This window comes from Zonotrichia leucophrys, chromosome 19 (assembly GCF_028769735.1).
Source record: "Zonotrichia leucophrys gambelii isolate GWCS_2022_RI chromosome 19, RI_Zleu_2.0, whole genome shotgun sequence".
In the NCBI taxonomy this organism is placed as follows: domain Eukaryota; kingdom Metazoa; phylum Chordata; class Aves; order Passeriformes; family Passerellidae; genus Zonotrichia; species Zonotrichia leucophrys.
In genome coordinates, this window is record NC_088188.1 from 4,310,562 (window position 1) to 4,325,821 (window position 15,260).

At 56.9% G+C, this 15,260-nt stretch overlaps 1 pseudogene; it reads left to right on the forward strand.

Annotated features, from left to right (window-relative positions):
* The first annotated feature begins 8,806 nt into the window (after positions 1 to 8,806).
* The window catches only part of LOC135455991 (serine/threonine-protein kinase pim-1-like), a 9,858-nt pseudogene continuing 3,404 nt past the window's right edge, over positions 8,807 to 15,260 (forward strand).

The window sequence follows — 15,260 nt, forward strand, 5'->3', positions numbered from 1 at the left end:
TACTTAAAAAAAACTGCTGGAAATTTTTTTATTTACAGTAGCAACTGTAAGTGATTTTTCTTCTTCCATTAGAAGGAGAAAATGAAACTGGAAAGATTTCCTTTGCAAAACTATCCATCCTCGCTCACATTTCAGGACGCTCCCATCTATTTCAACATACTGCCCACTCAGAACATGAACTTCCTGTGTAGCCATGACAATATTACAGGTGCAGACTTCTTTAGTAACGGGATATGAGCCTGGCAGACTTGATCTCCACGGGCACTGTGCCTGCTGAGCCCATGAGGTCCATGAGGCCCATGGCAATGGCCTTTACACTCTTGGTCAACAAAACCATTGTTAACCGTGGTTATTTGTTGGCTGCACAGCCCACACACCTCCCTCCTCACCAGAAGCACTCACTGTGCCTGTCAGGTCCTGTAAATACAAACAAAGAGGGTCATTCCAAGCACAGTTTCTCTCATCCTGGAGAAAAGGAGGCTCAGATGGGACCTTCTCTCTCCCCACAATTCCCTGAAAGGAGCAGTGCCACCTCCTTGCTGGCCCAATTCCCACAGGAGTTCAAGGCCCTTTGGGAGCATTTCCACCCCAAGCCAAGCCCCAATGTCCCCTCATGATGACCAACAGGGTGACGAGGAGCCGCCATTTTAGGGCAAACCGTGAGGGGGAAATGGCCACCTCCAAAGGAATGGGGATAGAGTGGGGAAACACCCACAGGTGGCAAACTCCCACAAGCTGCCCATGTGAGCTGGGGCCCTGGCAGCCCCCCAGTGACACAATCTCCTCTGGCCTCAGCACAAACTGTGGACTGACCAGACACCTCCAGCTCTCAGGGGCTCCGGGCCCAGGCAGAGCGGGATGGGGCCTGCGGTCACCGGCAGCCCAGGGCTGTGGGGACACGGGGACCTCCTGCTCCTGGAGGAAATGTGCCATGGCCCTTGGCGAACTGGCAGTCACCGCCCACAGGATGTTGGAAAAGGGATAATGATCACTCCCAGCTCAGCCTCCAGAGCAGGGCTGACACTCAGAGCTCTCACCATCCCCTCATGGTGGGGGCCTGCCTGGAAGGATCATGGCTCAGCTCAGGCCTTCAGGCAGAGACTTGGAGACACATTCTGGGTACAAAACGGTTGGAGCCCTCATAAAAGGGAGGAAAAATGAAAGAGCAGGGGCACTTATGTAAAAAAAACATATCTTTTTCCCAAACCCAGTGTTGGTAGGCCAGGGCAATAGACAGAACATGGCACAGGTTTGTAGCTGGCACCAGCCCAAAGGGCCAGGGCAGGCACCCAAGTGCTTTCCTGTGACCACACTGTTGACTGCAATTTCCATCTCCACCAGTTGTTTGTAAGGCAGAGGAATGTAGTGGTGGGGAACAAAGTGACATAGACCCCCTTATGCATCCCTAGGAGATGGCTTTATTGTAAAAATCTTCCCCTTTTTATATCTTTGAGGTGGGTTTCAGTGCTGGTCAAAGGCCAGTGCACCCACTAGAATATACTTATTCATTTTCTGCTGTGAGATAGGATTAGGAAGAGGTCAAAGCAGGCTCAAAACTTTAAAAGGATGTAAAGAGAGCTTTATTAACAGTAACTAAAAGAAAGATAAATGGGAATCAGAAGAAAACCTTTAGAACACTTCTCCACCCCCCCACAAGCTTTCTTTCCCCCTCACAACATACAGAAGCAATTTAGTCAGGTAATCACTTCTAGAATAGTCTTTCTGCAGTTCACTTAGGGAGAGGAGTCCCTCCAGTAAATTTATGGAGACTACTCCATGAGAAAACTTCAATTTCCACGAATAGCAGCTGCCTGGGAATCTGAAGTCCTTCCCATTTCCACTGCTATTTCCACAGCTCTGTTTAGGGGCCATGTCAAGTTATGGGGTGCTATTTTAGGGATGAATTGTACAAAAATGAACATTGTCTTGATATCTGTCTCTGAGATCATCTTCATCTCTGGGTACAGAAGCCTTCTTCTTCTCTCCCTGGGGGGACAGGGTCTTCATCACAGTTCTTCCTCTTTTCAAACTTCTTATTAAATTCATAGCTCTTTCAATATTTGCCTGCTTCAACACAGCTTTGAACAATCCGTCCCCCCATAATTCTTCAATGCGTTATTGGGGGGAAAAAAATTGATGGACCAATTAAATTCTTCTCCATAGCTTTACAAGAGAATTTCAACCCCAAGATCAAGGCATCTCCTTATCCCTCCCATTCAGGACATTACTTCCTCTTCACTGACCTTGGTGTCTTCATGTTGCTTCTCTATGTGCCTGCACTTTATCCTTATCTCTCACTCAAGGGAGGATTTGAATCAAGGGAAGAGGGTCCAGCCCCGCCGCCACCTGACCTGGCCCCTGTTACATCTTTCCCGGCCAGAAAAGAATGAGGGATTTCCTCGGATTTTTCATTTTTTACATAGGTGTTCATCTTTCTCAGTGGTTTAACACTGAGTTTAACTTTGGGATTGTCAATTCCCAAAGCTATTTACTGATCGGGTTTTTTTGGTCAGACACAGAGAAAACTGCTAGCAGCTTCTCTTTGCATCACTTCTGTAAGTGCCTGCCATGCAAAACCACCTCAACATTTCAATTTCAACCTTTTGAAAAATGCATATTATATAATTGGCTTTTTGCAAATATTAAAATTAATACTGTATGTATTATGTTGGAAATTTATGCTGTATTAATCTCTTTTAAGTAAATATAGTTTTTAGGCTATAGTATTATACTAAAATAGAAACTATGCTATGTAAGATATTCTTTGTGACTAACTTGAGGAACAGATAAGAAATCAAAAATTCTTTGCCAGGAGATAACAGCAACAAGACACCAAGATGCTAAGAGAAAAATTATTGCCTCTTTATCGGGACAACTCAGAGACTTCAAGGGACCAAGGTGATTGATTTATGAGATGAGAGGGGGAAGTAGACATTAAGCAGAAACACCCTTAGTTTTGAAAGACATGTTTAAATCATGTATGAGATATCTAAAGATGCAATAGGCTATTGCTTTTAAGGGTTAGTCCTTTGTTAGCAAAAGATGCTTTTGTGGCAGGGCAACAGCGCACAGACATCCGTAATACTTTCCTTTTAATTGTCCTAAATTTGATTGTCCAATTTGTTATTGCCCTAATTTGCATTATTATTTTTATTACTCTTTTCTTCCTATTAAACTTCTAATTTTTGACACGTGTATGGCATTTTTCACAAAGCTGACATAACTGAAACCAAACCAAGACTTCACGGAACTTAACAGAAAGAAGGCACCCATTGCCTGACTCAGCTGCCATGCTGCTGTCCATGTGCCGTACCATCCAATCAGCTATCTGCTTACATGCTGTCCACGTGTCCTTTCAGCCAATCACCATCCTGCTCATGCACTGTCCACGCAGTCCTTCAGCCAATCAGCTTTGTGCTCACATGCTGTCCACGCATCCGGTCAGCCAATCAGCTTCCTGCGCATGCACTTGCGATGTCTTCCTCCAGCCAATCACAATCTCAGTTACAACTGACTCTCTGCTCACTCCCAACGGCCTCTCACCATTCAACCGATGCCCAACCGGCCACCCTGAGCCCATGGGACCTTCTGGTAAGCATAAGCCTGAACAACTTCAATAACGTTGACCTCATATCCTACAGAGGAAGATATTTTCGGGGGACAATGAGCCCAGCACCATGGGAATGACTCCAAAAACCTCAACATTTCCCATAGGCTCCATGCCTATGACTGACGACGCTGCAGTCCCAGCAGGTCAAATGCCCAGCCCTGCTTCCCATTTCAGGGGAAGAAAGAGGGAGACATTTGTAGGGGCTCAACCTGTAATGACATTTTCCCACTTCTCATTGATCTACAGCTTTGGAGAGGAGCAAGGTCTCTCTTCCTGCCACCTGGTGGCCCTTGGAATGCACACCCAGGCCCTTGCGGCACTTCAGGTGACTCCAAGTTGCTTTGTCAGTTTGAAAGGGCAGCTGTTGTTTCACTGTTGCATTTCTTGCCTTGCTGAAGCCACTCCTACCAGTACTACAGCCGGAGCTTGAAGACACAAAACCACCTACATGGAGGAAAAGGCATCAAAACCTTGACAAAGGCAGGAGGGAACACTCTGATTTCCCCTTTTCCCAAGAGGTTTCTTTAGCCGGAGTTGCTAACAAGGACCAGACGTGACAGCGCGCAAAGGGTGGGCGGCTGGTTTATTTTTTCAGCCCTCGGTCCTGCGTGGGACTCGGTGCCTGGGTGCTGCAGGGGCTCCAGCCTGGGAATCAAAGGCGCCCGCCCCACAGCCAAGGGTGGCGCCAGATGTCCTCCAGCTCGGCCCGCTCCACGGGGTGCTTGCCCAAACACCAGCGGATCAGGTGTTGGCACTCTGGGGAGAGAAGGCAGAAAGCGCCGCTCACTGGCACCAGCCTCCTGCCCGGCCGCTCCCGGCAGTGCCTGCAGGAGCCGGGCCAGGCTGCGAGTGCTCAGAGCTGCCCTCGGCGGGACAGCGGCACGGCAGGACACGGCCACCTCCTCCAGCCCGGCGTGCCACCCGCAGCCCCTCACGGGCCCCCTCCTGGTGCCGGCCCTCGAGGGCACAGCGAGCTCCCGCCCAGCTGCGGCAGGGCCGGGCCGGGCCGCGCGCGCTGCCGTCTGCCAAAGCCGCCTTCTTGAGGCCCACACCAACCTGGAGACACCTGCCGCCAGAAGAAGAGCTGCCCCGAGACGGTGTCATGGTCGTTGCGGAAGGGGAAGCACCCGCAGACCATGACATAGAGCAGCACGCCCAGGGACCAGACGGTGGCCGGCTCCTGGCGGTAGTAGCCCAGGCAGAGCCACTCGGGCGGGCAGTACATGCGTGTTCCTAGGGGAGACAGGCGGCGCTGGCCGGGCGCAGGCTGCTGCCTTCCAGAGCCTGGCGCCAGCCTCCTGCCAGAGGCAGGGCCTGCACCTGTGGCCACAACTTCCCCCAAGGCCACCCCGCATCCCCAGACAATTGCCCAAAGCCAGGAAACCGCTCTGCAAGGCAGGGAAGGCCAGAAGAGCAGCCCAAGCCCAAGCAGGCCTGCCAAGCCCAGGGGCCGAGGCCTGGCTTCTGCAGACCCGCGCTGTCGGCAGGGCCAGCAGCGGCTCCTGGGGCACAGCACCTGCCCCGGGGCACAGGGCAGCCGGCAGCCGGCTGAATGCCGCAGCCACAGCCCAGGGGGGAATGGCTCAGTGCAGGGCCTGGCAGCGGGAGCAGGGCCCGTGACGTGGACTCACCGGCAAATTCCCTGCAGGGGTGATCGTGGAAGAACGTGCCGCATCCGAAGTCGATGAGCTTCAGGCTGCCACTGAGCGGGTCCACGAGGAGGTTCTCGGCCTTGATGTCGCCGTGCCAGACGCCGCAGGCGGTGCAGTGCCACACGGCCTCCAGCACCTGCCGGAAAAGCCAGCGCGCCGCCTCCTCGCTCAGGAACTGCTGCTCCTGCAGCAGCTCCAGCAGATCCCTCGATCGCTCCGGACGCTCCAGGACCAGAACGAAGCTGTCAGGCAGCTCGAACCAGTCCAGGAGCCGGATGATGCTGTGGCAGCCGGAGTCCACCTTCTCCATCAGCACGATCTCCATCGGAACACGGGTGCCGTCGGGCTGGGAAGACGAGACATTGCCTGCGCCAGGCCTGGTGCTGCCCTGTGCCTCCATTGCCCCCTGCCTGGCATGGCCCGGTGCCCCCTCGGGCAGCCTCCGTGCTGCTCGGGATCCCTCCCGCCCAGGGCACGCTTGGCAACTGCCCCCTGCCTGGAGCCAGCCCCGGCCTTCGGCATGCCCGGCCCCCGCCGTGCTCCGCCTCGCACGCTGAGCCCACGCCCGCTGCCCCCGCCATGCCCCGGGGCCCTCCCTCGGGGCCCGGCCTTATCCCTGCCCGCCCCGGCCCGCTCCGGCCCGCTGGCCCCGCTCACTCACCCGCTCGTCCCAGCGCAGGACGCTCTCCCGGGCCACGCGCTTGATGGCCACCTGCAAGCCATGGACACACGGGGGCTGAGCTCCAGCCCTGCCCAGCCCCGGCGCCGAGCCTCTGGCCCCGCCCGCCCGTGCCGCCCACTTACCGGGCTGCCGTCCGAGAGGCGGCTCCCCGCGAAAACGGTGCCGAAGCCACCGCTGCCCAGCTGCGGGCCCAGCTGGTACAGCTCCTGCAGCTCCTTCTTTTGCCCTGCAAAAGGCCGAGAGCGAGCCGTCAGCCCTGCGCCCAGGAACCCCCCAGTGCCCGCCAGGCCAGGGCCCGGGCCCCCGCGGGCCGCGCTGCTCTCACCTGCTCCCTGCTGCGCGCCGGGCAGCGGCCACCGCCCTGCAGCCGTCGGGCTGGCGAGCGGCACGGCCGGGCCCGGGCAGCGCGCACAGGCGGCTGCAGGAGCCCCGCTGCAGCGGGACACGGCGGCACCGTCGCTGGCCCCGGCCTCCGGGCCTGCACTCCGCTCTTGTGCACGGCCGGGGCTGCAGCCCGAGCTGTCGCGCAGGGGGGTCCCAGGAGCAGCTGCAAACCACGAAGGGATTTTTTGAAGCCATCAGAGCCACTGAGAACAGCCAGGGACTAGGCTGCTCTCAGAGGCCCTGGCCTGGCCGGGCCAGGGAATGGCCCTCAAGAGCCCCAGGGGAGCCGCAGACTCACCTTCTGTTAGGGCCTCCTTGGGAGTCGGTGGCTGTCTCGGAGCAGCTTCCTCGAGATGGAGGTGCCCAGGTGTCTCGAGGGGCGTCTCCTCCACCAGGCACAGGCCGTTGCCTGCTGCCACAGCGTCCTGGCAGCTGTGGACCGACAACTGCCGGCTGTAGGACGCTTGCTGCTCCTGAGCCACCTGCTCCTGAGATGGCTCCCCTGCATCGGGCTGGGCTCCCACTTGGACTCCCGGGCTTTCCCTGGCCACCACAACGCTCAGGGTTGTGCCCGTGATGTCCATGAGTCCAAGGGAGCCGGGAGACCTGTCCACAGGCTCTGCACCTGCTGCAGGCTGACAGGTCTCACTGAGCCTCTCTGAGAGTTGGAGGCTGTCAGAGATAGCCGAGGCTCCTGGCAGGATGGAGGTTCTCTGACAGCCTGAGCTTCTTGCATGGATGGCCGGTGTCTGCTGCTGTGCCATCCTTGCAAGGCTCGAGGCTCTCCCAGGGATGGTGACTCTTCCTGGGAGCTGCCTCCTCATGGGATGGCGGCGCCTGGGGGAGCGGGACGAGCCACAGCAGGGCAGGTGGCCTCGCCTCACCAGCTCCCGCAGCTCTTTCCTCAGGGCCCGCCACATCCCAGAGTAGAGCGGCTCAGATGTCCCATTGCCAGCCCAGAGCAAGGCCATCAGTTCCTGCAGCTGTCGGGCCACTGCCACGCAGGGGCCGCAGCTGCAGGAGCTGCCCAGGGGGCTGGCGGGAGCACCTGGCCGCTTGCGAGGGGTGGCCCGAGGCCTGCAGGGCCTGGCAGCCGCAGGGGCTCCCCGGTTCCTGCGTGAGCCTCTGGGCCGGACCCCGGGGCGCTCGCGCCTCTCCGCTGTCCTTGGCTGCCGCCTCCATGGCTGCCAGTGGCCAAGGGCCCAGCAGACAGCCACAGTGGCCAGCAGCAGGACAAGCGCAGTCAGGACGTAGTCACCGTCACCCATGGCTCCGGCACGTCCCATCGCGACTGCACTGGCGGCTGCGGGGGCTGCCCCGGCTTATATAGGCCTGAGGATGTCACAGTGCTGTGGCCAGGACAGTGTGTGACATCACAGGCCGGCCCTACCCCAGGGATCAGGAGAACAGGCTCATCCCTGAAGATGGGCATGGCCAGAAAAAGCCTGGAGGTACAGACCTAAGACTGTTGCGGTCAGTTATACCCTGGAGCTAGTGGCAGCTCGTCAGAAATTCTGCTGGTACCGCCAGTGTCAAGCCCATGGCTCCCAGGATGTTTCAGTTTTATCAACTTCACACAAACTCTATTCTTTGCCTGTGAAGATCCTCCAGAGACAAAGGGAGTTGAACTTCCCTTGTTTCTGGGCAGCTCTCCTGAAATGGCTGTCGTGGGCTAGAATTGTTTTTTGTTAGCAGCTCACCAACTTCTGGACGCCTCTCTTCTAAATAAATCAGGATTTTCCAAAGAGCTCTTATGGTGCTCCCACTTCTCTGGTTTTGACTGTGACAGGGTTCATTTTTTCCCAATAGCTGGCACATGCTGGGTTTGGATTCAAGGTGGCAATGCTGTGGATCAGTCAGGTGTGGTTTGCTTTCTTCTGACTAGGCCTTGCCCCCTTCATGGACTTTGCAGTGTTCTTTGGTGCAATCAATGTTTTCTACTGGGGAGGGATGAGTGTTGAAGATAGAGGCAAAGAATGCATTAAAGAGCTGTACCATGTCTCTGTCCCTGTTTGTGAGATGACCATCCACCTCCTGAATGGGACAATATTATTTCTGCAATGTTTTTTTTCTTTAATATATTTTAAATTATTTTAAAATTTTAAACTTTAAATTATTTTAAATTAAAAAAATCTTTTTATTGTGCCCCTCATTTCTGTCTACTTTCATCTCCAGCTGAGCTTTCACTGCACCAGATTTCTCCCTACAGTGGCAAGAGGCATCTTCTTCTCCTCACCTTGATTCCACTGGGCACACAGCTTCCTTTTCCATACTCTTTCCCAGAAATGATGCCTCTTCAGGCAAGCCAGCTTTCTAACTTGCCTCTTGGTTTCTGACACTTGGGAATTGCCTGTTCCTGTGACCTTATGAGGTGATTTTTCAAGTGACCAGCACTGATGGACCCCAGCACCTGCAAAAATATTTTCCCTGGGGACCTTGCTTACCAGTTACCTGAGCAGTCTGAAGTCTGCTCTCCTCATGCCCCAAGCTGAGGTTTTGCTGGCCCTTTTCATATTGTCACAGGTGGTTTCTGTGGCCAAGATGGCCGCCAATCCCTGAGGGCAGGTGGAGCTCAGATTGCAGCCTGGCTGTAGGGGGGCTGAGCTGGAGAGTCCTGAGATCTAGGGAGACCCCTTTAACTGGTGGGAGGCTCCCTGGGCAAGAAGAAGGGTCTGGAATGAGCCACGAGTGCCCTGGCCAAGGGACAGTAGCGAGGACGTGTCCACAGCAGATGGTGTCTGGAGGAGCTGTGGGCAGGAGTGGCTATGGAGCTGAGCTCAGAGAGGCTGTTTACCCTGCCCAGCAGGCAGAAAGCCCCTGGCACACAGCAGAGCCGAGTTTCTGCACACCAGGAACAGCTCCCTCCCTCACCAGGGCTCCCAGCCTCCCACAAAGGTTGGTTATGCCATGGGTGCTGCCAAGGACCCTCCCCATGGGAACAGGACTGGATACCCCAGAAAGGAGGGTGCTTTGTGGTTTCTGAGACACTAACCCTGGGTGTAACCCTAACCCTAATCCTAGGCAGTAAAAAAGCAGCCCTGGGCTAAGGCTGGTTCCAAGTAAAAGCCATGGAGGCAGCCGTGTTGTGGCAGTTTTGTGTTCCCCTTGGGATTTTGCAGCTGCAGTGTGCCTGGAGCTCTGGGCTTTGTGGTTTTTGGAACCCTAGCCCCAGAGGCAAAGCCAGTGCAGGGGAGAATGAGTGGGATGAGAGTGAGAGAGCCACCTCTACCCCTCCTGACCCACACAGGGAGCAGGGACCTTCCTGGCACAGATCCAGGAGGATATCCTTGCCTGGGATGGGTGCCAATGAGAACCAGGAGGGATCAGTGTCCATCTCTGTGTCCAGGGACACCCTGTGCCATGTTCCCCACAGCCTAGATTTTCAGGAAGATGGCCACCGATGGAATTTTCTTCCAAGAATTTGCTGTGGAGCTTATTTCTCTTTTTCTTCTTTCTGAGCTTCTGTAAACATGGCACAGAGCTGGAAGGGGAACAGTGAGGGGGCAGAACACACAACTGGGGAACTCTTGAAGGTTTCTGTGAGTCTGGCACCCTGCTTTCCTCGTCTCCCTTTCATGTAGGCGTGGGCTGGGACAGAGCATCTTTCCCGAGGGGTCATGGGTGCCCTGGATCCCTGCCCTGAAAGCGAAGGGCAACACCGACCATCTCTACCCTGCCCCACGCAGCCAGGGTGTCCCACAGAGCTCCTCCAAAGCCCTGCTCTTGGCCGCCAGGGCGTTAATGAGTGAGGTATTAATGAGGGAAGAACTAAGGGCGTTAATTGCGGAGGGGAGGGCGGGAGCCGCTCCGAGCTGAGGGGGGCGGGGCCAGCGCTGAAGGGGAAAAGGGCGGGAAAAGGCTCGGGGCTGCTGAGGGGAAAAGTCGGGAAGGAGGGATCAGAGGGAGACGCAAGAGCTCTTGGCAGCCTGAAACCGCTAATGCTGGCTGGGGAAAGCTCAACACACTGTCCCCTGCGTACCCCAGCCCCTTACAAAGGCTAAAATACAGGGAAAATAGTGCTGTGGACGCAAGGAATCAGAAGCAGGATCTGGGTGGACAGTGTCCCTCACGGGATGAACTTCAATGGAACCCAGCAAGGCTGGGGCAGGAAGGTCAGACACAGTAGAGAAGGGAGATCCTCACTCCATGCCAAGGCTCAGGGCAGCCCTATCCCGGGAAGTGCAGAGGCAGCAGATCCGTGAGCTGCTGCACGTTTGCGCTGCCCTCAGTCAGCCTGGAACACCCTCATTGCTGGGGGAGCTGATGGCACTGGGGAGTGGGAGAAGGAAAGAAGCAAAACACAAGGATCTGTCCTACACCCACGTGGACTGTGATGCTGTGTTCATGGGCTGCACCAAATGGCTGTCATGTTGGGAACACAACCAGAAACCTCCATCAACATACTAATTTACCGCTCCAGAAAAAAAAAATCCCAAACATTAATTCCAAGGGGGATAATTGAATATCTCCATGGCATCTAGAGATCCATTACCTAAAGGCAATCATGAGTTTCTATCAGGTCTCCTCCCTCGGGACCAGTTAAAGAGGTACTGGGGTTAAATGCTTCACTGTGTCTTCATTCTAGATCATCCCATTCGATGAGAGGCTCATTTGGTGAACAAAGTCATAACTTAATGTGAGGCTCTCAGGATTAGTGAGCTGTCTGATATGATCAGTTACAATTAAAGCTGTGACTCGCCAGTTTTGCAAACAATGACTTCCCTCGGTGCCAAAGGGCATCCAGCAGTGGAGGCATGGTGCTGTAAGGGACAGTGATCTTCCATTTGGAATTGCTTAGGACAACGTTCTTCCACGATCACCCCTGCAGGGAATTTGCCGGTGAGTCCACGTCACGGGCCCTGCTCCCCCTGCCAGGCCCTGCACTGAGCCATTCCCCCCTGGGCTGTGGCTGCGGCATTCAGCCGGCTGCCCTGTGCCCCGGGGCAGGTGCTGTGCCCCAGGAGCCGCTGCTGGCCCTGCCGACAGCGCGGGTCTGCAGAAGCCAGGCCTCGGCCCCTGGGCTTGGCAGGCCTGCTTGGGCTTGGGCTGCTCTTCTGGCCTTCCCTGCCTTGCAGAGCGGTTTCCTGGCTTTGGGCAATTGTCTGGGGGTGCGGGGTGGCCTTGGGGGAAGTTGTGGCCGCCGGTGCAGGCCCTGCCTCTGGCAGGAGGCCGGCGCCAGGCTCTGGAAGGCAGCAGCCTGCGCCCGGCCAGCGCCGCCTGTCTCCCCTAGGAACACGCATGTACTGCCCGCCCGAGTGGCTCTGCCTGGGCTACTACCGCCAGGAGCCGGCCACCGTCTGGTCCCTGGGCGTGCTGCTCTATGTCATGGTCTGCGGGTGCTTCCCCTTCCGCAACGACCATGACACCGTCTCGGGGCAGCTCTTCTTCTGGCGGCAGGTGTCTCCAGGTTGGTGTGGGCCTCAAGAAGGCGGCTTTGGCAGACGGCAGCGCGCGGCCCGGCCCGGCCCTGCCGCAGCTGGGCGGGAGCTCGCTGTGCCCTCGAGGGCCGGCACCAGGAGGGGGCCCGTGAGGGGCTGCGGGTGGCACGCCGGGCTGGAGGAGGTGGCCGTGTCCTGCCGTGCCGCTGTCCCGCCGAGGGCAGCTCTGAGCACTCGCAGCCTGGCCCGGCTCCTGCAGGCACTGCCGGGAGCGGCCGGGCAGGAGGCTGGTGCCAGTGAGCGGCGCTTTCTGCCTTCTCTCCCCAGAGTGCCAACACCTGATCCGCTGGTGTTTGGGCAAGCACCCCGTGGAGCGGGCCGAGCTGGAGGACATCTGGCGCCACCCTTGGCTGTGGGGCGGGCGCCTTTGATTCCCAAGCTGGAGCCCCTGCAGCACCCAGGCACCGAGTCCCACGCAGGACCGAGGGCTGAAAAAATAAACCAGCCGCCCACCCTTTGCGCGCTGTCACGTCTGGTCCTTGTTAGCAACTCCGGCTAAAGAAACCTCTTGGGAAAAGGGGAAATCAGAGTGTTCCCTCCTGCCTTTGTCAAGGTTTTGATGCCTTTTCCTCCATGTAGGTGGTTTTGTGTCTTCAAGCTCCGGCTGTAGTACTGGTAGGAGTGGCTTCAGCAAGGCAAGAAATGCAACAGTGAAACAACAGCTGCCCTTTCAAACTGACAAAGCAACTTGGAGTCACCTGAAGTGCCGCAAGGGCCTGGGTGTGCATTCCAAGGGCCACCAGGTGGCAGGAAGAGAGACCTTGCTCCTCTCCAAAGCTGTAGATCAATGAGAAGTGGGAAAATGTCATTACAGGTTGAGCCCTGGCAAAATTGTTCCTCTTTCTTCCCCTGAAAAAGGAAGCAGGGCTGGGCATTTGACCTGCTGGGACTGCAGCGTCGTCAGTCATAGGCATGGAGCCTATGGGAAATGTTGAGGTTTTTGGAGTCATTCCCATGGTGCTGGGCTCATTGTAGCCCCTGAAAAAAAGATCACAGTTTGCCCTAAAATGGCGGCTCCTCGTCACCCTGTTGGTCATCATGAGGGGACATTGGGCACTGGCTGGGGGTGGAAATGCTCCCAAAGGGCCTTGAACTCCTGTGGGAATTGGGCCAGCAAGGAGGTGGCACTGCTCCTTTCAGGGAATTGTGGGGAGAGAGAAGGTCCCATCTGAGCCTCCTTTTCTCCAGGATGAGAGAAACTGTGCTTGGAATGACCCTCTTTGTTTGTATTTACAGGACCTGACAGGCACAGTGAGTGCTTCTGGTGAGGAGGGAGGTGTGTGGGCTGTGCAGCCAACAAATAACCACGGTTAACAATGGTTTTGTTGACCAAGAGTGTAAAGGCCATTGCCATGGGCCTCATGGACCTCATGGGCTCAGCAGGCACAGTGCCCGTGGAGATCAAGTCTGCCAGGCTCTCCGTGGGTGTCTGACACTCAGCTCAGCCCTCCGTGGCTGTGCAGCCCCCCAGGGCCAGCAGGGCCCCGATGGCCAAAGCCATGCAAAGCATCCTCCCAGCACAGGCTGACCCACTCAGGGGGGCAGAATCCAGTGGCAGTTCAGCTCTCTGAGCCTCCTCTCTGCTTTTAGCCGATCCCAGTGCCCTTGTCCCACAGAGCCTGGCTCTGCCAAGTACCACTGCCTTCTCTGGGTGCTGGAGGGTGTCAAGCAGTGGAGGCACAGTGCTGTGAGGGACAGTGATCTTTTATTTGGGATTGCTGGGGACAACCTGGACCAGAATAACACCCGTGAGATGTGGCGTTGGATGGGAGTCATGCCGATATGTGCCAGTGGGATCCCCTTAAGTCATGTAGCCAAGGTCCTGAAGGCGCAAGGAAGTCTCTGCTGGCTCAGTGTTCTCCAGCTGTATCTGACTTGTCAGGAAGGCCTTGGAACTTTCCAGGAAATTCTGTCCTTTCAATCAAAGCATGATGGGAGGAAACGTGGTGGGAAGATCATCGTGGGCACTGCCGGGAAGGGATGGAAAGACACAGCAGCGTCACACATGGGCAGCATGAGATAACAGATGGAAATTCCTCTCTACCTGCTTGGTTATCCCAATGCCATAAGGTCACCTGGCTCGTGGGTGCTGGGAAGGCAATGCAGGCTCTATTGGAGGATTTGAAGAGGAGTTTTGATTGTGTCCATCAGAGAATCCTTCTGGATTCTATCTCCATCAGGTGTGAGATGGGCAGGGACAGCGTGTGCTGGGTGAAGAGGTGATTGATGTACTGGTTTTCAATGGGATAGGATCCATTTTCTTCCCAGAGAGTGGCACAGAGCTGGGTTTGAATTCAGGATGGGACTGTACTGGATAGCACACAGATGGTTTGGATGTTGCTGAGCAGGGCTTGACCCATTAAGGCACTTCTCAGTATCCCACGGGCCAATCCATGTGCCGTGCTGTGCCAGCAAGGAGGTGACAGCATCACCGTTGCCCTCCTCATCCCTGTGTGCTGCTTAGACAAGAATCGTCCATCCACTGTGCTCCAGAGGGCCCCAAAATGCCCACAGGGAGCTCCATTTTCCCTCCTGTGGCCCTGGGGAGCCCTGGGGCGGGGCCGCTCTGTGATGTCACACACTGTCCTGGCCACAGCACTGTGACATCCTCAGGCCTATATAAGCCGGGGCAGCCCCCGCAGCCGCCAGTGCAGTCGCGATGGGACGTGCCGGAGCCATGGGTGACGGTGACACTTTTGTGACTGCGCTTGTCCTGCTGCTGGCCACTGTGGCTGTCTGCTGGGCCCTTGGCCACTGGCAGCCATGGAGGCGGCAGCCAAGGACAGCGAAGAGGCGCGAGCGCCCCGGGGTCCGGCCCAGAGGCTCACGCAGGAACCGGGGAGCCCCTGCGGCTGCCAGGCCCTGCAGGCCTCGGGCCACCCCTCGCAAGCGGCCAGGTGCTCCCGCCAGCCCCCTGGGCAGCTCCTGCAGCTGCGGCCCCTGCGTGGCAGTGGCCCGACAGCTGCAGGAACTGATGGCCTTGCTCTGGGCTGGCAATGGGACATCTGAGCCGCTCTACTCTGGGATGTGGCGGGCCCTGAGGAAAGAGCTGCGGGAGCTGGTGAGGCGAGGCCACCTGCCCTGCTGTGGCTCGTCCCGCTCCCCCAGGCGCCGCCATCCCATGAGGAGGCAGCTCCCAGGAAGAGTCACCATCCCTGGGAGAGCCTCGAGCCTTGCAAGGATGGCACAGCAGCAGACACCGGCCATCCATGCAAGAAGCTCAGGCTGTCAGAGAACCTCCATCCTGCCAGGAGCCTCGGCTATCTCTGACAGCCTCCAACTCTCAGAGAGGCTCAGTGAGACCTGTCAGCCTGCAGCAGGTGCAGAGCCCGTGGACAGGTCTCCCGGCTCCCTTGGACTCATGGACATCACGGGCACAACCCTGAGCGTTGTGGTGGCCAGGGAAAGCCCGGGAGTCCAAGTGGGAGCCCAGCCCGATGCAGGGGAGCCATCTCAGGAGCAGGTGGCTCAGGAGCAGCAAGCGTCCTACAGCC